General features: G+C 41.2%; 1 pseudogene; it reads left to right on the forward strand.

Annotated features, from left to right (window-relative positions):
* Positions 1 to 27550, forward strand: part of LOC149234240 (glyceraldehyde-3-phosphate dehydrogenase A, chloroplastic-like) — a 257930-nt pseudogene that overhangs the window by 114550 nt on the left and 115830 nt on the right.

Consider the following 27550-nt stretch of genomic DNA (forward strand, 5'->3'; position numbering starts at 1 on the left):
TGTTGCCAAAAGAGAAGGTATTTTCAGGATTTGTTTGGCTAAATCACTTCTGAACCTGGGTCAGGCCCCAACAAGCCAACACCTGTTAACCAGGTAGCATGCAGTGTCCACTGCCTCTGCCCAGAATTCCTGTCCTAACTTGGCACCACTAACCACGCTTCTTGTCATTTCCATAAATGTCCTGTTCATTCTTTCTGCAACTCCATTTTTCTTAGGTGTATATGGTGTAGTCTTCTACCGTGCTATACCACACTTCTTATACAATTCTTCAAATTTATTACCGCAAAACTATCCACTATTATCTATCCTCAACACCTTTATCTTCTTCTCTGTCTGGTTTTCCACCAGAGCCTTAAATTATTTAAACCTGTCAAAGACTTCAGATTTCTTCTTGAGGAAATATATCCATGTATTCCTTGAGAAGTCAACTATAAATGATACATAGTACACAAAATTACCCAGTGATGGAACCTTCATAGGTCCAAACACATCACTGTGCACAAGCTCTAATATCTGTTTCGCTCTCCTACAATGAGAGGGGAAACTCACCTGATTTTGCTTCCTATATACACAATTTTCACAGAAATCAAAATCTAGAGAGCTATTAGTCATACCTTATGCCATACCTTTACCATGAAGTATTCGAAGGCCCTTCTTTCCAATATCTCCAAGCCTTTGATGCCATATCATGGTCTTTTCTCTAGAGACCACTATATTTTCTACTCCACTTTTAGAAACCACAGAACTATTACACCCATCAACAATAGTGCTACCTTGCAGCTTATACAGAGTTCCAATGTGAACTCCCCGCATCAATACTAGTGCTCCTTGAACCATCTTGCATGTACCATTCTCAAACACTGTTTTTACACCTGCATCATATAGCTTTCTTACAAAAATCAGATTTCTGGCTAATGCAGGAATATGCAGAACACCTGGAAGTGTTCTAACACTTCCACCTTGTAACTTCAACTTGACTTTTCCACGACAAACAATTCTAGCCTTCCTGTCATCCCCCAAGAATACATCACCACCATCATATTTCTCATACTCACAGAACCACTCTCTATGGGGAGTGAAGTGAAAGGATTCACTTGAGTCAATCAACCATGCCTCATGATCTACATGTGTACTTGAAGAAGCCAAGTACACATCCCCACCTTCATCTGAGATGGTTTTCGTCTCTGCAAAAGTAGCATCATCAGATCCCTTTCCTTTGTCAGGAGCTTTAGATTTATAGTCCCTTTTGCAGTGCCCTTCCTTTCGACATTTCCAGCACACCACCTTTACAGGTTTTCCTGGAGATTTAGATCTCCCTCTACATTTATATCTCCCACTCGATGGCTTATTTTTTCTTTTGTCCTAGGACCGTCCTCGTATAGACAAGGCATCACCATTCTAGCTCTCCATATTTTTCCTTCTCATCTCCTCCATCAGCAAGGATGAGACTATTTCATCAAACTGCAAGGCAATTGCATTGCTACTTATTGCAATAACTAGACTATCCCAGGAATCTGGTAGAGAAAACAACAAAATAATGCACTTATATTCATCTGAAATTTTAATATCAATAGACAATAACTCATTTACCATAGTATTAAATTCATTCAGATGATCTTTCACCGAGTCTCCATCTTTCATCCTCAAGTTATACAACTTTTTTTGTAGGAACAATTTATTCACTAGAGACTTAGATTGGTACAAATTCCCTAAATTGTCCTATAAAGCCTTCGTCGTAGCTTCCCCTGATACATTTAGCAATATTGTATCTGTGACACACAATCGTATTTTGCTCTTTGCCTTCTGATCCAACCATTTCCATTCTTCATCAGAAACTCCCATTGGTTTAGTACCTGAATCTACTGCGATCCACTAATCTTTGTCCACCAACAGATCCTCCATATTGAGTTTCCACAACTCAAAACTCTAACCATTAAATTTCTCGATCTCTATATTTCCACTACTCACCATCTTCTTTCAACACCAGAATCGATCCCATAGATCTCCGACTCAACAGGGTATACCACAAGCCCGAGTGGAACCCCTCAGCAAAAAAGGCGTCCCATGAGAGGTGTGATGCATCTAGACTGCCAATGAGAGACAGTGCGATGGTCCATGGATGAGACTGAGCTTGGTTTTCACCCACAGTTTGCAGCTAAGTTTAGGGATTTAGGATGAGCTTATGATAGATAGAAAACACAAAGTATAGGGGCTGATCTAATAAGGTTATTGAGCTACCACCAGGGCACTTAGGATGATTGCATGTCAGATGTTCAGTTCATAAACCAACCCGGAAATTGACTGAAGTAGCGTTGATCTACTTTGCAGTTGCATAGCAAAGGCATTTCGAAGGCTAGCTGGCTTAACTTCAGGCTTTGTCTGTAGTTTATAAAGCAAACAACAGTAACAAAAAAACAACTATTTGTTCCCCAATGGAGTCGCCATTTTGTTTTCAGGAAAGCTAGTGTCCATTCAGAGCTGCTAGTCCCACTAAGACGAGTAGCTATCTTAGAAACAAACAATTCAAAGTAACTTGTGTTTTCCTTTATGAGAGATAGATGAGAGAGAAGCAGAGAGTACCAACCTCAGCCTTTTGCTTGGCTCCTTTCTTGTTTCCTGTCTCCTTTGATAGAGCTTCGCCACTCCTTTCTCACTTGTCCCGCTTCAAAGAACACCTGTAGAGTCAAAGCAGCAAAATACCATCGAAGCATAGAGATCTATAACCATAAATAATGTAGAATCAGATGTACATTAACCATACAAATGCATACACAAATACAAGATTCAGAAATATACAAGTATATGGACAAAAACTCAAATAGATTTATTGATAAAAGTAGTAGAAGAGAGGATTACAACCTAGCTGTCTAATCTAGCATCATCCTCCCATCATGAAAGCCCTCTTCACCTCATGAACAACTAGATCACCCAACAATACAATGTCTCAAAGAGTAACCAACAACACTTCCTCACAAATTACAAAATTCCAGCCTTTGGATATCTAGGATGAGGGATCCATATAAAGATATTTTTAGGGGAGTGAGTCAACTTCTGGGAATTTGATTAGTGTCATTTCACTGATAGTTCTTGGTTCTACTTGGAGATTTCATGATCTCTTACTCATCCCTGGGCGAATTCAGAGAGGCAAGTGTCATATGAGCAGTTTCTAGAAGATTCTATGAGTTTCCACCTAGAAAACTGCCTCTACCATTTGTCTGCTCTTGCTCATTGCACCCTACAGAAGGGATTTTCAGTATGCATCGCACCCTCTGTGTGTAGTAGGCGAGATGCATCGCACCCTCAGCATGTAGCAGTATGTATGGTCTAGTTTTGACCAGTTCTGAGTAGTTTTTTAGGGAGAACTTTTGGGAAATTATGTAATCAGTTGACCTTGATCCTTTAGGGTATGAAACAACACTTTTAAGGGTTTGAGAGCCCTTACTTTATTGACATATGTGATTTGGGTTGTAGTGCCCAAATATGTCTATAACAGTTGCCCCCTAAAGCATGTGGTCGTAAATCTTTTGATGTCGGGTGAAATGATTTATCATGAGGATCTGAGGTTTTTCGAACTAGAAGGTGACCTGTATAAAATACAATATAATACATTATCTTTATATTATTTTCACGATCTAGCTGAGGTGGGCATTCCCATGCTCAGCTTTATAAATTCATTTTCATGTACATAGGATATACAATCGTCTGTGTGGCAGACTGATGATTCTGGTAGAGACATCATCCCTTAGCTTGGATGATTATCTGTGCAACCATGGAGTACATTTGATGTTTTTATTTTCCCAAATGTATCGTAGCCTGGATGGATGAAACTAGATCCGGGGTCTTCAAACTCTTTCAATCTTCATCTGATGTACAAGTCGATCCATGTGAAAAGATGTTCTGGTGTCAAACATGGAAAGACATTGCCTGATTACCAGCCAATGATGTAAGTTGTTAATAGGCACGAGAGGAGTCACCAATAATGATAATGACCCTTGAGGTACTGCAGTACAATTCACATGGTGTGAATACATGAGTTGATGTTGAACATGACATAAAATCTTTCGATCGAAGGCCATAGATGTAAACCTGTCACTGGAAGTGAGAATCTTGCCATTGAGGTATGCAAGCTTCAAAGTACTGAAAGGGTTGTTCCTAAGTCGACTTCTTGGATAATGAGCTGATGTCGACAAGAAGTGACCCATTGTAGGAGGGCCTTAATGAATCCCACATCTACAACATGGAACGAAGAAAATGATTTTGCGGAGTTGAAAACGATCTGATGACACAAGGTTCAGGGTGGCGGTCATGAAAAATGGAGCGCAAAGGTATTGCAACGGATGAGCTATTAGTTGGGTTGGTGAATTCTCTGAGAGACTTCTATTGAACATATCGGTGACACTGGGATGGTATGGAGGACCAATGGTGATATGACCGGTGAACAGAATAACCCAACCCAACTCAATCATGGTGATGGAGTGAAAGTGTCATGTTCAAGAGCGACCTGCTACCAATGAAGTTCTTCAAGTTTTCTTCCCTTTTTCCCCAGTGATTGCTGGCCATTACCTATTTATTTTTTTCAAGCTTGAGGAGGATAATATATGCTTGTTCTATAATTTGCCCTTCGGGCAAACCTGTCACTATGTTTTAGCGAGCCTAGTGAGAGTGAAACTCGCTCTTGTCCGTATGGACAAGTTTGTCGCTATTGTTTTAATGAGTTTAATGACAAAGATAACTTGGTCCTTTTCAGTTTTAGAGAGTCTAAAAAGAGACAGAAAGGAAACTCCAGTATTCCTTTTACGTAGTATAATCCATTAAGTCCGAAAAAGTATAAAATAATACGAAAGGGATGACTTTTTCGATCGCTTTAGCAAGCCGAAAAATACAAGCGCTCGATCATTTTGTGTAATGATCCCTCAGGTCCAAAAATATTAAAATATAGAGGAGGGATGGCACTTCCAATCACTTTAATGAGCTAGAGAGCCTAATTGCTCGACAATCTTTTCATATTTTATGAGTCTAAAAAGAGCTTAAAGGAGACTCATTTTTGAGGAACAAGTGATGTTTTTAGATAGCAACTGGTTCCAGGTAAGTTTGGAACTTTTCAATCACAACAGTGTAAAGAAGGTGGCTAATAGAATCACTCGTCGCAACTATTCCTCAAAAGGGTAAACAATCAAGTGGAGGCGTATGATCGGCTAAAAAGGTGGAGGTGATGGTAAGAACATGACCAAGGCTCAAAAGTTCATAGCAATGTGATCACAAAGGTTATTTACCGAAGGTGGGTTTGCTTTTTAATGAGCTTGAACTCTGGGGGAACATATGCTCATTGCTGGGTTTATTTTTTAACGAGCTTGAACTTTGTAGAAACATTGCTTGTGCCAGTTGTCTATTAAGGATGTCTCTCATCAGTAGGTTCATTTTTTAGGGAGCTTGCCCCATACGAAACTTTTCTCCGGAGCTTTTTGTATGCAGGCTAGGAACGACCAACTACTGTCCTAAGGGTTAAAGAACTACCGAGGTTAGGTCGGATAGTTTCATACAAAACTTTTCCTTTGCTTTGTCGTCACCGCCAGTCCTGGCAAAGATGAATGGTGGATCAGACCAATCACCTAACTTAAGCAGTTGAAGTTAGTAAAAATTATGGGGTTAGAGTTATGTTGGTCACTTTTCACTTGCGTACAAAAGGTTTTCATGCCCCCAGGTATAAAGAAAAATAAAGTTTCCAGGTTACCATATGGAAGTTCTTGCATTAAAGCAAGGTTGTTTTGTCCACGTTGCAAACAAAACACTTCTTCAGCTCTGTCCATCGAAATAGACAAAGGTGAAAGGTGTGGATCCACTGCCAATCACATAACCTTCGATGAGGAAGTCCAATTCCAGAATGATCCCATATCCTAAATGGATGGGTGTGTTAGACTAGTCATATATCCTACGAGGAAACCTACCTTATATTTGGGGTTTTCTTGCCGGAGCAGACTAGGGTGCATGACCCCTGGGTTCGTCACATTCACCGAATCACTCGCGATCATTAGGTGGATGGATTAGAGGTTGATGAGACATTCCTTGTGCAAAAATACCATTTAGGGATGGCATTTGACTAGTAGCTGTGTTTGAACCGGGGAATGAAAGCTGGTCAATGAGCTAGACCATTCTGCCTTCATAAGAGAAACACATCACCTGAAAGAGTGAGGAAAAAATAGCTCCCATGCTGTAAATGTAGTCAAACTCAAGGAGTAGATTGTAATCTAAAGGCCCTTGGACTACCATCACATTCAGATGAATGGTTTTCCTTCCCAATGTTACAGGCAAATTTGGAAGGATCCCTAATGGTCGACTGGTTCCTTTATTGAAGCCTGATAGATTTCGAATCTCAGGCAGAAGCAATGGTGAACCAAGTGCTTTCCAAGCAGTTGAGGAAAGGATACTCACAGAAGCCCCTTCATCTATGATAGTACCAGCCATGATCATTCTGTAAGCTTGTACTATGATTTGGAATGGTACATTAGATGGTAGGCGGGGTTTCGCTAGTAGATTCCAATCAAAGGAAATGACTAGATTGCTTGGAGGAGGGACTGAATAAATGACCAGATGTATCTCTTGAGCTGAGGAACTTCCCTCCTGTGGTAGAGGAATGGGTAGATTGCCCCCATGTTCATCGGATTCTGTGTTAACAAAAAGAATTTGAACAGTGTCATTCTCATTCTCTTTGGAGACTGTATCATCTAAAGGTGGACTTTCTGAAGACAAAACTGGGTCGACTGCCATCTCGACCTGTTGACTTTGGTCCGGTGTGGACTCAGAGGGTTTATCTTCAATGATAGGCATTTCGACTGACAACAGAGGTGTGTCAGTCAGATTTTCAACTAGTGATGGACTTGGCAAGAGTTTCTTGTATCCAGGAGGAAGTCGTTGCGGTGAAGTAGGACGGTTATCCAAGACTCTTTTAGCTTCATCTAGGAAAGGGAAATGGTGGAGGGCATGATCTCCTTCACACAACCTACAAGGAAACTTAGATCTTCCTTTTTTCCCATTGACTTCATTTTCACTAGTTGATGGTGTTCTATCAACATGATCGACAGAGGTTGAAGACACCGGATTGTGCAAGCGGGGAGACCAGTCTCTCAAGATCTGTAGGATGCAGGGAAAATCTCGATGATAGTCGTCTCCTTTGCAAATGACACACGGAGATTTGGGTTTGGATGGTGTAGTGTGTGGATTCTCACCAGACGATGCATGGTTGCCCCCTTTTGCCATTGGCTTCTTCTTCTTCTTCTCCTATCCTTTCTTCTTCTTCTCAGTTACTTGGTTTTTAGTGTTACTAGTTTCACCAAGCGAAGAAGAAGAAGGAGAGGGAGAAACAAATGAAGTGGAAGGTGGGGGAGAAACTTCAGTATCATCTGGTCGCTGATTTGATTGCTGAGGATTTATAGTGTTTTGAATGACAAAGGTTGAGAATAGCCATACAAGCAGGCCAATTGTGAGTCCTGGAGGGACAATGTAGCCATGTGTGGAGCACCAATATCTCCCCAAGAGGAGAAAGGACTAGGATTCCCCCCAAGGGGAAATCCTTGATTGGTGGACTCCATTTTCTCAACCTAAGACTAGTGAGGGAACAACGATGTTATTCCGAATAAAATAAATTTTATGATGCTTTGACACAACTTGCTTGATCAATTTTTAAGAGTCAAGAAAAAGCTAAATATGACTCTAGTCGCCTTCGATTTTTAATGAGCCTGAAGTGACAAGTGCTCAGATGGACCTTTTCTTTTAAGGAGTCTAAAAAGGAACGAAAGTGACTACTCTCGAAATCTAGACAGATGGATTACCAAACGAATCGCAAAACTGCAATATACACCTTGGTGGTAAATTATAGAGAAATTATCGAGGACTTTACGTACAACAGTCAATCTTCCCGAATGCTGTGTTCAGTGCATTGCGATCGATAGGGCAACAAACATGGATTCCTAAGGATAAAGGATATCAGCCTATTGTGGTCTCCCAATATATACTTGATGGTATGTGGGAGCACAACTCTGTACTGGCATTTGTCATATGAAAGAGGAGGAATCACCCAACCTACGATGAAAACGATAGTTACCAGGCTTTACGACACTGGAATATGTCTCTAGCCTAGACTACTAGATGTTGTGCGTTAGGTTCCAAAGCATTTTTATGTTCATTGAGGTTTATTTTATAGTTTATCTTTCTTAAGAAGTTTTCCTTTCAAGGTTCACCACGTGATGTAGATGTACAACTCCTAAATATGCAATCTAAAATGATAAACAGACATTTATTTTCTTTTAGCAATGAAAATCCTAGCTCGTAAGGAAAGAAAAATATGATTCTTTCAACATAGAGCAGAGAGCACACACTAAATGCACTTTTCCTAAATCAATTTCCGCATGCAGTCTAAATGCAAATGCACATGCATGTATTTGTTTTTCATTTCCCTTAATGTGAGAATGAAAAAAAGAAAACTAAGTACAAATCTGAACTACTTTTCTTCAAAGCGACACTTTAACAATTTATTTTCAAAAAAACGAAAGGAAGACTAAGATGAACTTTCTCTTTCGAATGGAAAACTGTTTTCGACACTTCAAAGAATTGATAATTAAAATCAAATATAATGGAAAAAGTGTAATCGACTATCTAAAAGAGGAATACTTTACGACGCTCTTTTTCTTGACTGAAAACGACAATTTCGACACTTTCAAATCAAAAGACGACAGTTCGATTAACCTACTGTTTGCAAAGGAGGACTGTAAATGATAAAAAATACATAAAAAAACATTCACAATTCCTTATCAATGGAGGCTGAATAATGTGACGGAAGAAGGTTTCAATAGTGATATACTGATCATAGACAACAAAACTACTGAATAGAGTTGAAAACAATGAAGAAAAAACCAAAATTTGGAGGCAGAAACAGTCTCATTCAATCATCGCACCTGTCCTTAAGGAAAACAGGGATGCATCTCACCTGCAGCACATGGGAGGTGTGATGCATCCAGATTGCCAATGAGAGATAGTGTGATGGTCCATGGATAAGACTGAGCTTGGTTTTCACCCACAGTTTGCAGATAACTTCAGGGATTTAGGCCGAACTTATGATAGACTGTAAACACAAAGTATTGGGGCTGATCTAATGAGGTTATTGAGCTACCACTAGGGCACTTAATATGTTTGCAAGTTTCAGTTCATAAACCAACCCGGAGATTAACTGAAGCAGCGTTGATCTACTTTGCAGTTGCATAGCAAAAGCAGTTCAAAGGCTAGCTGGCTTAACTTCAGGCTTTGTCTATAGTTTATAAAGCAAATAATAGTAACAAACAAACAAACAATTTTCTCCCTAGTGGAGTCACCATTTTGTTTCCGGGAAAACTAGTGTCCATCCAAAGCCGCTAGTCCCACTAAGATAGGTAGCTATCTTAGAAACAAACAATTCAAAGTAACTTGTGTTTTCCTTTATGAGAGATAGATGAGAAAGAATTAGAGAGTACCAACCTCAGTCTTTCGCTTGGCTCCTTGCTTGTTTCCTCTCTCCTTTGATAGAGCTTCGCCACTCCTTTCTCACTTGTCCTGCTTCAAAGAACACCTATAGAGTCAAAGCAACAAACTACCATCAAAGCATAAAGATCTATAACCATAAACAATGTAGAATTAGATGTAAATTAACCATACAAATGCATACACAAATACAAGATTCAGAAATATACAAGTATATGGAGGAAAACTCAAATAGCTTTATTGATAGAAGTAGTAGAAGAGAGGATTACAACCCAACTGTTTGATCCAGCATCATCCTCCTAGCATGAAAGCCCTCTTCACCTCATGAACAACTAGATCACCCAACAATACAATGTCTCAAAGAGAAACCAACAACACTTCCTTACAGATTACAAAATTCCAGCCTTTGGATCTCTAGGATGAGGGATCCATATATAGATATCTGCAAGGGAGTGAGTCAGCTTCTGGGATTTAGATTAGTGTCATTTCATTGATAGTTCTTAGTTCCACTTGGAGATTTCATGATCTCTTACTCATCCCTGGGTGAATTCAGAGAGGCAAGTGTCATATGAGCAGTTTCTAGAAGATTCTCTTAGTTTCCACCTAGCAAACTGCCTCTGCCATTTGTCTGCTCTTGCTCATTACACCCTACAGAAGGGATTTTCAGTATGCATCGCACCCTTTGTGTGTAGTAGGCGAGATGCATCACACCCTCAACATGTAGCAGTCTGTATGGTCCAGTTTTGACCAGTTCTGAGTAGTTTTTCAGGGAGAACTTCTAGGAAATGATGTAATCAGTTGACCTTGATCCTTTAGGGTATGAAACAACACTTTTAGGGGTTTGAGAGCCCTTGGTTTATTGACATATTTGATTGGGGTTGCAATGCCCAAATATGTCTATAACAATGTCAAAGCATCCAATACCATGCATTGAAAACCATCGCGTCCAAAACCATGTGTGAAAACCATGCACAAAACCATAGGTGGGTTCACCCTACCTAATATAGGGTCCAAAACAGATTTCCCCAAGGCGCTGCCCTGGACCCTGTAGAGGGGGGTTACCCGCCCCCCTCAAACTCCATGTGACCCCCCCGCTGCACAATCAACACAACGAAGGGAGGGCTCCGACCCTCCTCTAACCCCTTGGTTAACTAGGGGTGTTGGTTGTGGAAAGAATATAACACACCCCAACACTCTCAACAAAGCATTGATTCCATGTTGAATTTTCTACAAGATACATTATAGAAACCAATCTTTTGATCTGATAATTACTACCTAATGATCTTCGAACAATTTATCTAATGCCACTAATATCATTGAGCAATTATATATAGAATATTTCAACAGTAAATATAGCAGAAACAACAATGATCATAAAGAGACATCCATGCACAATAGAGACAACACGTTTTCCATTGGGAACCCAAACTTGAGGGAAAACCCAAGAACACTTCTTCTGAGGAGAAATTATTCTTCAACAAGGTTTACAATTCCAAATTGTCTAGACATTTGGGCCAATAATCCAAGTCCAAACTTCATTCAAATTCATCCTCTATCTGCTCCCACGTGTGATTGTTATAGAAGAGAGATGATGATGATGAGTGATCAAATGAAATGTCACATCATGTATATATATACAAGTTGAATGGGTGCATTTACCCCTAAGGACACATTCCTTCATAAGCTGGGGCCAAATTATCTTTTTTGAGCCTACATGAACGCTAATAAAAATTTGAAATTTTATTTTTACTTTCATAAATCTTCTAGGTTGACTTAGGAGGCATCTTGGCATGCGAGAATACCTCTCGATGCTACACAAAAGTCAACACATTCTTCTATGGTACTAATGATTGTATGTCATTGTGTCACTTAAAAAAATTATTGGTAGTAGTTGCTTTGGTTTATATGGAGGTCGGTTTTCTCTTTGAACTGTCATAGGGGCCTAATTGAAGTTCATTTTGTTGTGTTTTTGTTGCATGGTTCATCAGATTTATGTGCATGAAGGTTAACTCTTAAATTGTATCATGATCATTGTATTGAGGTTTCGATGTCACTAGGTTTATTAACAATATGATTGTCAGCCTCACTTATGTTGGTACTTTGTACTAATAATTATTCATGATACTCATATGTGTAGAAATACAGATTATCTAGACTCTAATTATTTTATGTTTTGGAGTTTTTGGTGACAATTTGGCAAAACAATTTTTGATCAGAAAGTGGTTTTTCTGTTATTTAAGATACATTTTTAATATAATAATGTATTTAGTTCCCTGAAAAACCTAGGGGCACTCAATTTGTGCTGAGTTTATAGATCAAACTTGTAATTCCAACAAATTATCGTCAGATTTCAAGCAAATTTGACTAAACAAATATTAAGGCTTTTGATCATTCTATTGGTATGTTGATTTAATGTATTTATATGATTGATGCCCTAGTCCATGTAGGGGTTAGACACTTCGAGCTTGTTACAGTATTGCAAGAAGAGATTACTTGTTTAGTTATTGTCCTTGGTGTATATGGATCTCACTTTGCAAATTATGTTTCATCACATTAAATGTGTGTATCATATTTTCATGGTAAACAACAAACTAATATAGTTTTTTGTCCTCTTGCCCTTGTCCTTTCATTCCAGTTAGGATCATTTGGACAAAAAAAGGGCGTAGTGTAGGTAAAGATAAAAGTTGTAATCAATGTGTTTGGAAGGATTGGTCATGATTTTTTGCGATGTTGGCACTATCAAAAGGACTCCCCTTTGGACATGGTTGTCATCAATGACACCGGAGGTGTTAAATAGGCCTCAAATTTTCTCAAATATGATTCTATTATTTGAACCTTTAACACAGATGTGCAGGTAGTAGGAAATGATGGCATTTCGGTAGATGTCAAGGTCATCAAAGTTTTATAGTATCAGAACCTTGTAAATCTGCCATGGAAGTAAGTACATGAAACTAATTACTTGTATAGGTTAATGCTACAGATTCCTGATGTTTACACTTGGGATTAGCATATATTGAAATTCTTTGGGATAATTATTAGTTCATTCAAAAATCAATAATTATAGAATTGTGAAATTAACATGTTCAACACTTAACAAGATCCCTTGGGTCTCAATTAGATTACTCAAATGCACTAACTGTAATAAACATGGTCAATTCTTTATTTTATATGCATATTATTTTGCTTCCTTAGGTGAACTTGGCTTGATGACTGAAAGAAATCAGAATAGAGAATGAAAGACTTGATTTAACAAAATATAAGCATGTGCATCACAAATCTGCTAAGCCTGTGCATTGCAAATTTTCTCATTAGAATATTTTAAGGGTATTGTTTAACTATTTCAAGTTTTGGAGTTTTTGGTCAAATATTTTTTTGTCAAATTGTGATCTTTTGTTATTTAAAATGTGTTTTGGCTTGCATATATGGATTCAGAACCTAAAAAACCTATAGAACACTCGAATTCTGGAAATATCATAATTCAAACTTACAATTTCAACAAATTCCTACTTAATTCTAAACAAATTCCACTGAAAAATATGCCCAAAACAACTCCAAAACCTATAACAAATAGACTACTAGCAGAGGCAACAACAACCGTTGCCGCAAAAAAATTGATAAATCTATATAATACTGGGTAGCCTTCCAGGATTATTATATAGAGATAATTGATGCTTCTCAGCTCATGACAAAATGCTTCATATTGTATTTGTAGGGACTATGTGATTGATTTGGTCATAGAAGGCACTGGCGTTTTTGTTGATAGGGAAGGTGTTGATAAGCATCTCCAAGTTGGGGAAACGAAGGTTTTGATCACAGCTCCTAGAAAGGGAGATATTCCTACATATGTTTGTGGTGTGAACAAGGAAAAATATAATCATGCAGAAGATATTATTAGCAATGCCTCCATCACTACTAATTGTCTGGCTCCTTTCGTTAAAGTTCTAGACCAGAACATCTTTCAATGTCATATAGTTAAATAGAACAAACAATCTATTCATTGTTTCCCCAATGTCATGTTGAAATCTAACATATCATTTTCTACTGTTGATCACCATAGTTTATCTGGATTTAAAATGGAATTTTTTAGTGCATATTTGAGGAAATTTCTTTGTTCTTGTTCAACATGTGTTAGGCGCAGGATCCCCAAAGGGCAGTTTTGGGGATAAAATCCCATATTTTGGTCCAATTTTGTAATCCAAATGTAAAGACTCCACATTTTGTAGTCGTGGAGTGCGTAGATGTTAAAGAGTCATAGGGTTGTCTGCCCTTATTTTGGAAATGTAATGTCGATTGTAGAAGATCTACCCATGGTCCGCAGACCATGGGATTGTATAAATAGAGCTAAGATCTAAGTAGTTTGAAGAAAAGGAATCGATAATCATGAAGGATTGAGTCATAGCTTTAGAGTAGAAGTCTAAGTTTGGGTTGTAGCATAGGTAGAGGCTTTGCAGCTGAGTGCACAAAGGCCTAGAAGTCCATAGCTGAGTGCACGGACTCCTACAACTGAGTGCATGGGGCGGGTCGAGTCTGTAATTGTCTGAAATTATCAATAAAGAGAAGTATTCTACAATTTATGTGTCTTTATTTCCTGTTTATGCATCTGTTATATTGGGTATGAATTTCACTTATAGTGTTTATATGATGTGTGACTGTATGTAAATGTATCAGTTAAGAGAACGCAAGTAAGAACATTTGTTTATGCGAAGCTAACTAAGATCTGTTAATAGGATAAGAAAGACACTTAGCCTAGTTTGGGAGATATCATAGTTCGCTTCCCTAGTAACGCAAAAGTATATCAGCCCCTGGTTAGGGCTGCGCGGAAGATGATTTTACCCTTTCGCGAAGGTAATAAAGGGTGGAACAGAGGGAAAAGAAACTTGTGCGAAGGTAGGTATAGTCAGGATAAACTGACATCACAACCATCTCAAGGGTGAGGAAACTTGGTTCCAACATCCCCCCATACTACTTCGAGTGAGACTTTGGTCCATGCTCCGTGGGATGATGGTGAAAGCGCGGACCGAATTGGACCACGCTCAGGAAGCATTCATGGAAGCTAAGAGGAGCTTCATTGAGGCCTCCACTTCAGGAAGCAAGGATAAGCCTGAGCTGGAGATGGACCCCTCCATGCTCACAACTTTCCTGGAAACATGTATGAAGTTATTGCGCAACATTAAGGTTGTGAAAGGGTTACAGGAACTTATCAATAGATGTGTTGGGACTACGCTAGGTGAACCACGTGTAGTCCACAAGATAAGAAAGCATAAGACAAGGACGAGGCATGAAATGAGACTCACCGTGCAGATCAGAGAACACGAAATGGATCAAGTCATTCTGGATTTGGGATCAGATGCGAATGTACTACCAAAGTAGACTTGGGAGTGAATGGGATGACCTACGTTGCAATGGTCTCTAATTCATCTAAGGATGGTGAATCAATAGAAAATCATACCCATGGGGCGGCTGCAGGGAGTGACCATGGATATTGAGGGAGAAAGCGTGCTAGCATATTTTGAAGTAATAGAGATTGTTGATGACAAAAAACTCTACCCTGCGCTCTTGGGAATTGAATGGGCTATTGATATGAATGGAGTAATCAATCTGAAGAAGCAAAAGATGATCTTTTAGAAGAAATCACTGCGCGTAATAATACCCCTGGATCCTGCTGAAGGATCGCGCTGTATAGAACCAGTCCGCATCTATGAAAGTGATGATGATTTGGACTGTGTCTATAAGATAATAGTGTGAGACCAAGATTGGGTGAATCACACCACGGATGGACAGATTACATGGGAGCGTAAAAATTCTTGCACTTTGGATTTTGATGAAGAAGTAGAACGCTGGTAGAATCAGTTACACGAAGTAAGTACGTTAAATTTCAATATGATGACCCGGTTGCTATGTTGTGTGTCATCAGAGGTAAGAACTTTGCCTACTTATGATGGACTGGATGAGGTAGATATATTTTTGGATGCATTTGAAAGGGAGGTGCCAAAAAATCAATGCTTCTAGGCCTTGGACTGGGCACTGTGTGCTAAGCCTGTAAGATGGCGGGGTACGCACAAGGGAAGCTTTAATGATTAGCACGAATATAGGAGGATGATGAGAGCATGATTTGGGAAGCCTAAGATATGACTGACAAACTAGTACGATGGGAAGGATGATCCATGTGCGCGTTTGGCCAAATGGATGCAGGCTTATGGAGAAAAGCCTCAACCTGAGTGGGTGCAGCTGTTCTGTCATACCCTAGATGTTATCCCAATGAATTGGTATATAGAAACAGAGCTCTACCATAGGAAAGGTGAATGGGATATCCTGCGTGAAGGATTCATGATGACATTTAGTTTTGAGGATGGGTTTGACAGTATTGATGAAGCGTTGCAAGAGGTGAAAGCAGCCATCTTTAGGATACCGCATGATCCTTTACACATAACGCAGCTTGAATGGGATATCAGCTGACTCACGCGCTGGAATGTTATAATGTAGCTGCTGAAGAAGAGGACAAGGATTGGCAGAAAATTAACATTTCAGAGATAGAAGGCCACCGCGAGGTTCAAGGACCACATATTGATAACCCTGATATAACCACGCCAGTGAAACTAAACAGGTGAACATTGTTATGGAGGAAGAACCCAAATTCACCAAGATTGGAGACTGCTGGGATGACGTGACGGTAGATAAGGTCACTGAATTACTCTGCAAATATCAAGACTTATTCTTGACCAAGTTTACGGATTTGAAAGGAATAATCGGAGATCTAGGAGTGATGAAGATCATGTTAAAGCCTAAAGCAAAGCTAATTAAGCAAAGGCCTTACTGCCTAAACCCTAAATACAAGGAGAAGGTCCACTTAGAGCTAGACCAAATGCTAGCAGCAAGCATCATTGAGCTTGTGGATGAATCCAATTAGGTAAGCTCAATGGTGGTGCAAGAGAAGAAGCAGAAGGATGAGATAAGGATATGCGTGGATCCCAGAACATTGAATGATGCTTGTGTGCATGATCCTTTCCCAACTCCATTCATGGATGATGTGTTGGACAGTGTAGGCAGTTAAGAAGCATATTCTTTCACTGATGGGTTCTCTGGGTACCACCAAATCAAAATCGCACCGAAGGATAGGAGCAAGATAACCTTCACGACTGAGTGGGGTTGCTTTCAATATACTGTAATGCCGTTAGGATTGAAGAATGCACCTATTATCGTTTCACGTGTGGTTGTTGCAACATTCAAGGAATTTATTCATAAGTTCTTGGAGGTCTATTTTGATGACTAGATTATATTTGGGCTAGTTAAGCGCATGTACCGATCTTTCACTTGATGATGGATAACTATCGAAGATACCAGATCACGCTCAACCTCAAGAAGTGTCTGTTTTGTGTTCCTTTTGGGAACCTATTGGGGCATGTGGTTTGCAAGAAAGGGATGATGGTATACCCCGTGAATATCATGGTAATTCTGAATTTGGAAGCACCAAGGAGTGTGAAATAATTGCACGCTACTTTGGGACATATGGGATATTATAGAAAGTTTATCAAAGGCTATGCCCAGATCACCATGTCGATGGAACAATTGTTGAAGAAAGATGTCATGTTTTGCTGGAACGTTGACTATAAGACAAGCTTGGATATATTGAAATAAAATATGGTTACTGTGTCGATTCTAGTCTTCCCAAATTGGAAGAATTAGTTTCATGTACATGTTGACGTGTCATGTATAGCGGTAGGGGCAGTACTAACACATGATGGTGGAGAAGGTTTGGACCACCCTATCACGTTCGCAAGTTGAAGATTATCCAAAGTAGAGAAGAACTATTCCACCACTAAGCACGAAGGGCTAGCTATGGTGTATGCGCTCCAGAAGTATCAAGACTACTTACTAGGAGGCCAATTTAAGATGTATGCGGATAACTCCACATTGAAGTACCTAGTCAATAAGGCTGTGTTGGAGGGGTGACTCAGCAGATGGCTCTTATTGTTCCAAGAGTATGATTTTGAAGTTGTTGTGAAGCCTGGACGATTGAATGTGGGACCAGACGATCTGTCACGCATCGAAACAAGGGAGGAACCTACTAATTTGGAGGAAGGATTACTTGATGCACAACTCTTTGCTGTGCACATTGTGGATGGAAATTTTGAGGATATAATACACTTCCTAACAACAGGAAATGTGCCTGAAGGATACTTTGTCTAGCAAAAGAAGGAATTAGTGGTGCGCATGGCAGACTTCTCTGTCATTGCTGGGCATCTATACAAAATGGGGAATGATGAAATACTGCGAAGGTATGTACCTGAGTTTTAATGAAGCAGCATCCTCATGGATTCTCATGGGGGTGTCACTGGAGGAAATTATGTAGGGAGAAAAACCATGTAGAAGATTCTACGTGCAGGGTTGTGGTGGCCAACCCTTCATCAAGATTCAAAATCATATTGCAAGGCATGCGATATATGTCAAAGAACACGCAGGCCATCGTGGAGGGATGAAATGCCTTTAAATCCACAAATGACATTGTAACCTTTCAAAAAATGGGCAATAGATTTTGTAGGACCCATTTAGCCTCAAGGAAAGATAGGACTGAGGTACATTATCACTACAATGGAGTATTTGACTCGTTGGGAAGAAGTGCATCCAGTGAAGGATTGCACGGGCGCGACTGCTGCGAAGTTTTTATTTGAGCATGTACTGATGCGATTTGGATGTCCAAAGATCTTGATGAGTGATTGAGGTATGCACTTCCTGAATGAGACAATCAACACACTAATGGAGGAATTTCAAGTGTATGACCAAAATAGCACACCTTATCACCCACAGGCCAATGGGACAGTAGAGGCGTTCAAAAAAGTGCTTGAAACTGCGCTGACCAAGGTTTGCAATGCTCAATGAAGTGATTGGGACCTGTGCATACCTGTAGTGTTATGGACTTATCAGATGAAGTGCAAGAAGCTGATGGGACAGACACCCCTTAGGTTGGTATATAGGGTTAAAGCAGTGATGCCTATGGAATACATCGTACCTAGTTTGCGCATAGTAGCGCTCATGAGTATGAAAAATCACGGAGCCCTGGAAGGGAGGGTCGCATAGTTGGATGAGCTTAAAGAAGAGTGATTTTTGGTTGATTTCATGAGCAGGTCCAAAAGCAGTGTTGAAATGAGTGGCATGATCAACATATCGAGCTGCGCACATTCAAGGTAAACGATTTGGTTTTTTTGTATGACAGTAAGTTCGATAAATTGCCTGGAAAATTCAGGATGCACTAGTTAGGGCCTTATGTTATTAAGGAGATTATCGATGGTGGCACGATCCACTTGGTTAAGTTTAATGGAGAACCCTTCCCAGAAAGGGTGAATGGTAGTCGCTTGAAGCCATACACCACCGATCTGGCCATGTGACTATATGAAAGTAGCACAGTCTTATCACTCCAGGAAACTGAAAGGAGGCGTAAGACTATAAACTAAACTACCCGAGTTGGGGAGCTACGTGATGTCAGGACTATGCGAAGGAGCAAAGTGTCACAGGGTTTGCAAAGGTCTGAAGACAGTTGCGCTAGCATGGAGGCCCGCCAGAAAGTGACCATTAAAGTCACTACTTATGATTTTATGGTCGGTTTGAGGCCAAATGGAGAAGGAGGTAGGCATTTAAGGTGATATTTATGGGCTAGATTCTTGAAACTTTGCTGAAAATCTAGAATTAATGGGCCAAATGTGGGGGGAACGATAGAATTTGAATTCAAAATTCCCTATAAATTACAAGTGGTTGTCTAGCTAAAAACACTTGGAATTTTGAAAACTCAATTGTTGTGCTATCAAGTGTGTATGGAACTTTTGAATTTTGTGGCTTTGAGAGCAAGTTTAGTGTTTAAAACATTGCCGAAGGAGACGCAGGACCACCTGACTAGAATGATGTCAACACCCAAGGAAGCCGCGCAGGAAATTGTTTTAGTAGAAGCCCTAGATAGCACTAGACTGATAGTTGAGGTCCCTAAATCACCCAGAACATCGAGACCTAAGAAGTATAAGCAGGCTATGATCTTGGTGTGTGTCTCACCAAGAAACCCACAGAGGACCAAGATCACCTTGTAAGAAAAGGGAAAGGACACTAATCTGGAGGTAAACGAGGAAGAATCTAAAGAAATCTTGGTGGATGAGGAGGATGCTGAAATGGAAGTTGGAACCCAAGGTGCGGACCCTATTACTTGGTTACCGGAATATATTCCTTCGTGTAAGGGTAAAGCCAAGGTGCCGAAGGGCATAGATGAGAGCAAGAGCTCTCTGCAAACTCCGTTGCTCCCTAGACGATATTGTTTTTCAGGTGCCAAACTTAGGGTGGGTTCCTGTCCTAAAGTTTGAAGATTGGGACCTTGCGGACCATGAGAAATTCCCGCATTTAGCGACGAAGTGGCTAATGCACTTACAAATTGACATGATGGCTTGAATGATTGAATTGGAGCCGTGCACCTGGCTCAAGGGTGTAGAAAAAACTGGTTTGCTAAGCCTGCTCTGGGTGCCACATTATCACCGCGCCCTAGTGACTGTCTTTGTCATTAGGAAGTTCCTCTGCTTGGTGCATGATGGGTGTTTGTGGTTGGAGGAGCCCATTCCCATCACAGACCACTCAATTCATCAGATCACATCGCTGCCTTACTTAGGGGAGGATCCAACCAATATATCAGAAGGAAAAGGTGGTGAGTTGGCCCTCGTGGAAGCGATGAAGAAGAAGTTCAAGTTGGAGAAGAAGAAGTGAGGATATGCCATCTCCAGCATTAACAATCCTACAATCAAGGTCGCAACACAAATTTTAGCAGGAAAAGTGATGCGGAAGTGTTGCAGGGATGAGGTGCCTATGCCTGTGATTGCACTAGTGGCCCAATGCGGAGAAGGAGTCCAGTTCAATTGGGCAAATTATCTATGCGGCGAGTTCCTTGTGAACTGTCGCGAGGCACAGGAGCAAGGCAAGACATTTCACTATGCGTGGCTCATGTTGTCACTCATACTGGTGGCATGGGAGTTGCCATAAGACAGCCAATTCCCTTCGGTCACGCCAAACCTTCCAAAGGCAGTGAAGTATGATTCGGTGTGGGCAACCAAGGACATGGAGCATATCAAATAAAGTAAGATCTTTTGGGTCTTAATGGAGATAAGTATTCGGATGGGGATCAATCGCAAGACGTGGTTGTCACCCACAGTATATGCCAGTTTGCAGAGCTTTGCAAAGTTCAAAGCGGATTTCCACCATGTGTTTATCAGGGCGTGGAAGGATGCTACAAAGAGATGGCATAACCTACCATATCTGGCGACTGATGATGTAATTTTCGCAGTCCTCGAATCTTGGCCGCTAGAGTGGCGCGCTCTAGATGACTCCGTGGTGGAAATGGAAAAGTCCACCATGCAGCGCAAGAAGGAAGAAACAAAGCTCTGAATGATGCAATTAGCGGAGAAGCGTAGGAAAGAGGAAGTAGGGGGTAAGGCCCAGGTAGTGCGTGACATCGTGAAATTGGTGGGACAACAGAAAATAGGAGGAGAAGATTGTGAAGGATAGAAGTCACCTTCACCCGAGACTGAGGTAGAAACAGAGACAAAAAAAGGTTGCGTAGAACCGCAGGCAATGTTACACAGTAATTTGTCACTGTCTTCACCTCCAGTATTCCTACTGTGTCATGAGTCCAAAGTCATTTGTGCTTATGCTCTCTGATGTTGCCAAATGACCCACTTTTCCAAAGTTTCTACCTCATCACGTCTGTTGGCCAAATAAACGCGCTGATTGACGCTCCAAAATAGTCTAGAAGCACTGCCATCGCGGAAGTACACATGATTCCCGCGATGGTCGAATTTCATGTGCCAGCACAACTGTCTCTTGTAGTTTCCCGCGATGACATGACTAGCTACATTATTCAATAGCGATGTCAGTGTGTCAGACCAGTTATGTGCCCGTGATGATCCAGATTGGGCGAATTTGTTCCAACAATCAGCCTTGCATATGACTCCAGACCTGGTTGTTGGCCTTGTTTATGTCGCCCTCCTTTCTTTGGCATGGTTGTTCCGTCATTTTTGCTACCTTCCTTGGAGATAAGCTCATCCTCCCACCTTTCATGGAGACTCCTTCTCCTATTTAACCTCTCACCATTGCTATGTGCTGCTAGTTTGGAATTCTTAGTCTTTAGAGTGTTGCTGTTAGTACTTGTGAGCTTGCTAGATAGCTGGTGTGAGTGTGAAAAGTGTGGGTTTGTTGATAGCTTGAGGAAGGTTGTGAAGTGCCTTTGATCTTGTGTAAAACGTGTGAGTGAGAGAGACTTGTCTATTTGGAGATCCATCTTCAAGAGTGAATGCTTGAGGAACATGCTGGTTGGACCCTCCTGAGAAGGTTTGTGACGTCAAGACCTTGGTTGTAAGCTTACTCTATTTCATAATTAATTCAATCAATGATGTTTTCCTATGTCTTGTATGCAATGTACTAGATAGCTCATGATTTCTTGACTTTATCAGTAAATAGATCATTGTTGTTCCGATTATGTGCTTTGTTGTATTTCCTTTGCATTGTTTCAGGTTGATTACTCACTAGGAGAAGGAAGCGGAAGTTGGAGCAGCGCACCGGAACTCCATCGACCACTGGTTGAGGTAGGCCTCCAACTTGAACTATTTAAGGAAAAATATTGTTGATTTGTCCTTATTTGTGACTAGACCCACTCTAGGGCTAGAGGGGTTGCCTCTGTCCACAGAGAGAACACTTTCCTACATCACAAATTGGCGACTCCACTAGGGAGCTGGCCTTTGTTCTTTTCTTGTTTACTCTTGCCTTGTGTTTCTGTTTTGGTCTCTTTTGTAGTTTTGGGGATTAGTTATCTGTCTTCTAGGTTTCCTGGCCTGATCTGGGAAATGTCCTTATTTGATTAAAGATTGACTGTTTCCGATTTGGGGGTTTTTGGCTTGCCTGTGGCTGTTTTGAACATCATCGCGTTGTTTAATTTAACAGTCGTGCTGTCAGCGTGTCACCCCTTTTGTAATATCTTGTTCATCACATAATTACACTTAACAGTCACGAAGGTTCTATAAATCAGACCATCACAGAAAAGGCGTGTACTTCCGTGCTGCCATTGCTTTGTTGCTGCGTATTGTTCTTTATCAGCATTTTTTTGCTAGTGTATTGCCCACACTGATTGTTGTAGAATTGAATTTTTTCAATTCTGCCTCTTGAATCCGTCAGTCTTGCTAATCCTCTGTTGTTCTCACTTGTTTGATAACTTTTTTTTCACTGTTTAAAGGTTGAGGCACTCTCTTGTGAGCTGTGTTGAGCGAATCTTGTTTTCTTGCTTCGTGACCTAGTTTCATTGTTTCAAGTCCTTTGGATCAGTTTTGCTTGGTTGCTTGTTTGCAAGGTTTCATTTGCTGCTAGTTGTTGGTTTGATTGAGCCTTCCCCTTTGCTTACTTTTGGTTGATTAGTGATTTTTATTGGACCAATCTTGGCATTGTTTCGATTTCTCTTCACTACCCAGACATAAATTACAATTGTTTGGATCAACCGTTTTTCCACATTTGTTTGTTGCTTATTAGTTTCTTTAGATTAGAGGCATAAAAATAAAAAAGATTGCATTTCAGTTGGCATGCGAAAGTGAAAGTAATTTTGCATTTCAAGTTTCATATTGAAAAGAGAATGATTAGATCTCTCATTAGTAGTATCCGTGCACTTTAGGAATTGATGTCTGCTTGCATTGAGTGACTGTTTTGTTGCCTTGGTTTTCTTGGTTTTGGAATGATCTCTTTACCCTCCCATAGGTAGGTGTTCATCAAAGAAAAGGATATTTCATTCATTCTAGTTGCATCCCAGGCTTTGATGTATACATACGGTAAGGCCTGAAAACTAAAACATAATTCAGATCAACTTTAAAATGAACTGAATAAATCTAACAATGCATTGGAACATAACGCACACATTTAGAGGTCTAGGCTAGAGATGTGCTCCGACGTCGTTAAACCTAGTCACTTTTGTTTTCACTCAAGGTTGGGTGATTCCTCCTTCTGTGACTCAATAGTGGTCTAGTACGGAATTGTGCTCCCACGTACCGTTGAGTATATGGGGAGACCCCACTAGGTTATCATCCTTTATCCATAGGAAGTCGTGTCTGCCGCCTTACAAGCCGTAATGCACCGAACACAGCATTCGGGAAGATTGACTGCCGTATGGAAAGTCCTTGGTTTTCATATGACTGCCAAGGTGTATATGCAGTTTTACGGATTTGTTTGGTAAACCTTTTGCCTAGTTCTCCAGAGTAGTCACTTTCGTTCCTTTTCGGACTCCCTAAAAGAAACAGTCCATCTGAGCACTTGTCACTTCAGGCTCATTAAATATTCAAAGGCGACTAGAGTCATTTTTTGTCCTTTTATCGACTCTTTAAAGATGAAAAGGTCAAGTTTTGTTCCTATGTCTCAAAATTTATTCGGCCACGATTCACATTTACCCTGTTACATCTTGTTTGCATTAGCTTGAATATTGTAGGTTTTAACCCTGTACAGAAATTACCTGCATACGAATTCTTAAACAAAGAAAATAAACAATGCGAGAGCATAACCCATAAAACACATATGCACAGAGATTTTTCCCTGGATCCCAAAACCGGGACTACCAGCTTGATTTTTCATTATGTTCCTTTCAATGTTACAATACATATTTATACATGCCGAAGCATCCAATACCATGGACCGAAAACCATCGCATCCAAAAAACATGTGCGAAAATCATGCACAAAACCATAGGTGGGTCCGCCTAACCTAACATATGGTCCAAAACCAAAATTTTCCGGGGCGCTACCCCGGACCCCATTAAGTGGGGTTACGGGTGTCCTTCAAACCCCCTATTAACTACGTGGAAAGAATATAACACAACCCAACAAGTATGGTCCTTTCTCATTAGTTTCCCTAGGATATTTTGAAGTTATCATCCTAGCAGAATCACCAATCCTGTCTACCGTTCCAAGTGACCAAGGGTCTCCTTCTTCTGTTGCTCCCGAGGTACCGGTTGTGAGTGATACTCTCCCTATTATTCCGAGTATCCAACCGATTAACTCTCATGCTCCAGAGGATGAGACTTACGAGCTTCACTGGAACCCCATTAGGGAGCCTTCTAAAGAAGATATCCCTCCTACTCCTCCTGGTGTTTCGGTCCCAATGTCTTCTTCTGATATGGAGGACACATCCCCTGTCACAAGTGAGGAGTCTGTTGTGACGAGTGGTGAAATTCCCACCTCAGCGGAAACTCCACCTTTTCGTATCACCCCTCTTGGTGTTGAGGGATGTTATGTCTTCTAGGACTCCCCTTGCGAGTTCTATGTGGTCACACACCATCACTCCAACCTCGGAGTCCTTCATTCCTCAAATTCACAATGTGCCTGTCACTTCCATCCCGACTATTCCAACTGTATGTGTGGCTTCTTCAACCCCCATTGTCGGTGTCGTTACTACATCCTCAGTTGTGACTGCTGCTACTGGACCTTCTTTAGGGTTAGCTTACAGTGGCCCATTGGCATCCGTACCCGGAGTTGTTGACCCTACACTAGGTGCCCCACCTTCTTCTGGTTCTATCCCAGCAGGAGGGGCATATGATGAATATTTTCATGCTCTTCAGAATGCGGACCCTCAAAATCCGTTTCATTATTATGATTCTAGAAGAGCTCATATCTATTACCGCGGACCTCTGCCACCTCAACCTACGGTTGTGGTCTCGGTCCCGTTATCCGGTGCTTGGACCCCCACTCGTTATGGAAGTGGCCAAGTATCGCCTGCACACCTTCAAGGACCACCTAATCAAGGCCAAACGTCTTACGTGCAAACCTCTCAGGGGTAGCAGTATTACGGGCAATCTTATCAAGGGAAACCTGGAGGCCCATAAGGACAACCCTTTCAGGGACAACCTTCGGCCTCTGGTGGTATGTCTTTTACCTATTTTGCGCAACCTTCTGGTAATCTGAGACAAACTTACATGCAACAAGGTCAACATGGTGTCCAGCAAGGTTATCCTTTTGGGCAAGTCGGTCAACCTTACGTTCAGCAAGGCCAACCCACTGTCCAGTATGGTCAAGCATCTAGGTAGGTCGGTCAGCCTCAAATCCAATCAGGTCAACCAACTATCCAGTCCGCTCAGCCATCCGGTCCATCAAGACAACCCTCAGTTGTGCAAGGATAGCCCAACACCCAGCAAGCTCAACCTTTTGGGCAGATGGGCCAATCTCAATCTCAACTAGGTCAACCTTCTGGCCAGATGGCTCAGCCTTAGTTCTCTCAAGGACATCCTTCTGGGCCTGCTCAATTGGGCACTCAAATGATTGTTGCTTCTCAAGCTCAACCCGGTTTTCAGCCCCAGGCTGGGCCCCAGACCCATTCTGGTCTTCAAATGCAGGTTGGATCTCAATCCCAGCCAACCTATCAAATGCAACCTGTCTCTCAGGCTTAGTTTGGAGCCCAGCCGCCTTATGGTTTCCGGCAATCCCAAGGGTAAATTCAATTTTCCCCGTATCAAAATTATCAACAACTGCAGGTGAGTCCTTATCAAAATTACCAGCAACCTTATGTTGCTCCTACAGGTCAAGTTGGTAATCAATGGAGTGCTGGGGGGCAAATCTAGGGTCATCCATCCTATAACCCCTATGGAAAAAATCCCTACGGACAAAACCCTTCGAGACCAAATCCGTTTGGACAAAATCAGTGGGGGCATCCGCTAGCTGGCTGGAACTTTGGTACTCCTTCCTACTCGTAGCCCCAGATGTCCTTTAACCCTCAATTACCCTTTTTAGCAACGTTGGAATTACCAGATGTGTCCAAATTGACTAATGATCCTATTCTTCATAACCCGTATTGGCCACCGGTTCCAACTAAGATTCCTGGTGATTGTCCCAAATTCGATGGTAAAGTTGGAGAAGATCCCCAAGCTCATGTCATGACTTATCATCTATGGTGTTCATCGAATTCGTGGCTTGATGATTCAATCCGTCTTTGCCTTTTTCAAGGACTCTCACTGGCTCTACTACTAAATGGTATTGAGTTATCTCGCAGATCTTTTCAGGATTTTAACTCGTTGGCTATGGCATTTTTAACTCACTTTCAGTTGCCGATTCGATATGAAACAGGCACACACCTCCTCACATCCTTAAAACAGACAACAGCAACGCATATCTCTGATCATATTCATGAATGGAGACGGCGTCGTCGTTTGATTAATTTTTGGATTCCCGATCAGCTTCTCACCGACTGGTTCACGGCTTCATTTGTCGGTCCGATAGCACGGGACATTGCTATGGGGGCATGTGTAACTGAAGAGAAAGCTATTGCGCACGCTCAGTATCTTGACTTGGTCTACTCCCAGTCCGGTACGCTATATGATTATTTGCCTGATGCCTCGAGACCCGGAACTTCCAAAGCCCCGCCAACACCATCTGTTGACGGTATCATCGGTTCCGTTAATCCGCCTTCAAAGAAAACTTCCACAAACCCTGGGAAGTAAAAGTCGCATGCTCCGAATGAAAATAATTCTCACGCTATATCTAATTCTGGTAATACTTCCGAGGTTAATATCGTCCAGTCCACCATGGAAGACAAAAACTCCAAAGAAAAGAAGAAGGGAAAAGGAAAGAACAACGTGGATCAACTTAAGCAGGATTCCCCTAAACCTCCACCCGAGGAAAGCGCTAAACGCAAGCCCAATTACCCTTGTCTTATCTGCGACTAGGATCACTATACCAAAGACTGCCCAAGGCGGTCTGAAGTTAGTCGTTTGTTGAAAGGTGCTCTTGGGACTCCTGCTGTGCTCAAAGAACCTTTTCCCTCACAGCAAATGCAAATGGTGGCTGATCCATCTCAACCCTCTTTTTCCTTTGGTTCTCAAGTATTCATGGATGGGAGGATTCCTGTCCACATCAGTACTCAGGCAAAAGAATATCCGTTGCCTGCCGGGAAAGAGCCTAAGGTCCCCTCTAGCGCTCCTCCGTCCAGTTCTGGTCTGCTCCATATCGAGAGACCTGGCACTGAGACGCCTGTCCGACCCCCTCTGAAAGGTGTACTCCAGAAA

This window comes from Pinus tabuliformis, chromosome 8, assembly GCF_031772625.1.
Source record: "Pinus tabuliformis cultivar Carrire ecotype Pingquan chromosome 8, CPIR1, whole genome shotgun sequence".
Taxonomy (NCBI): Eukaryota; Viridiplantae; Streptophyta; class Pinopsida; order Pinales; family Pinaceae; genus Pinus; species Pinus tabuliformis.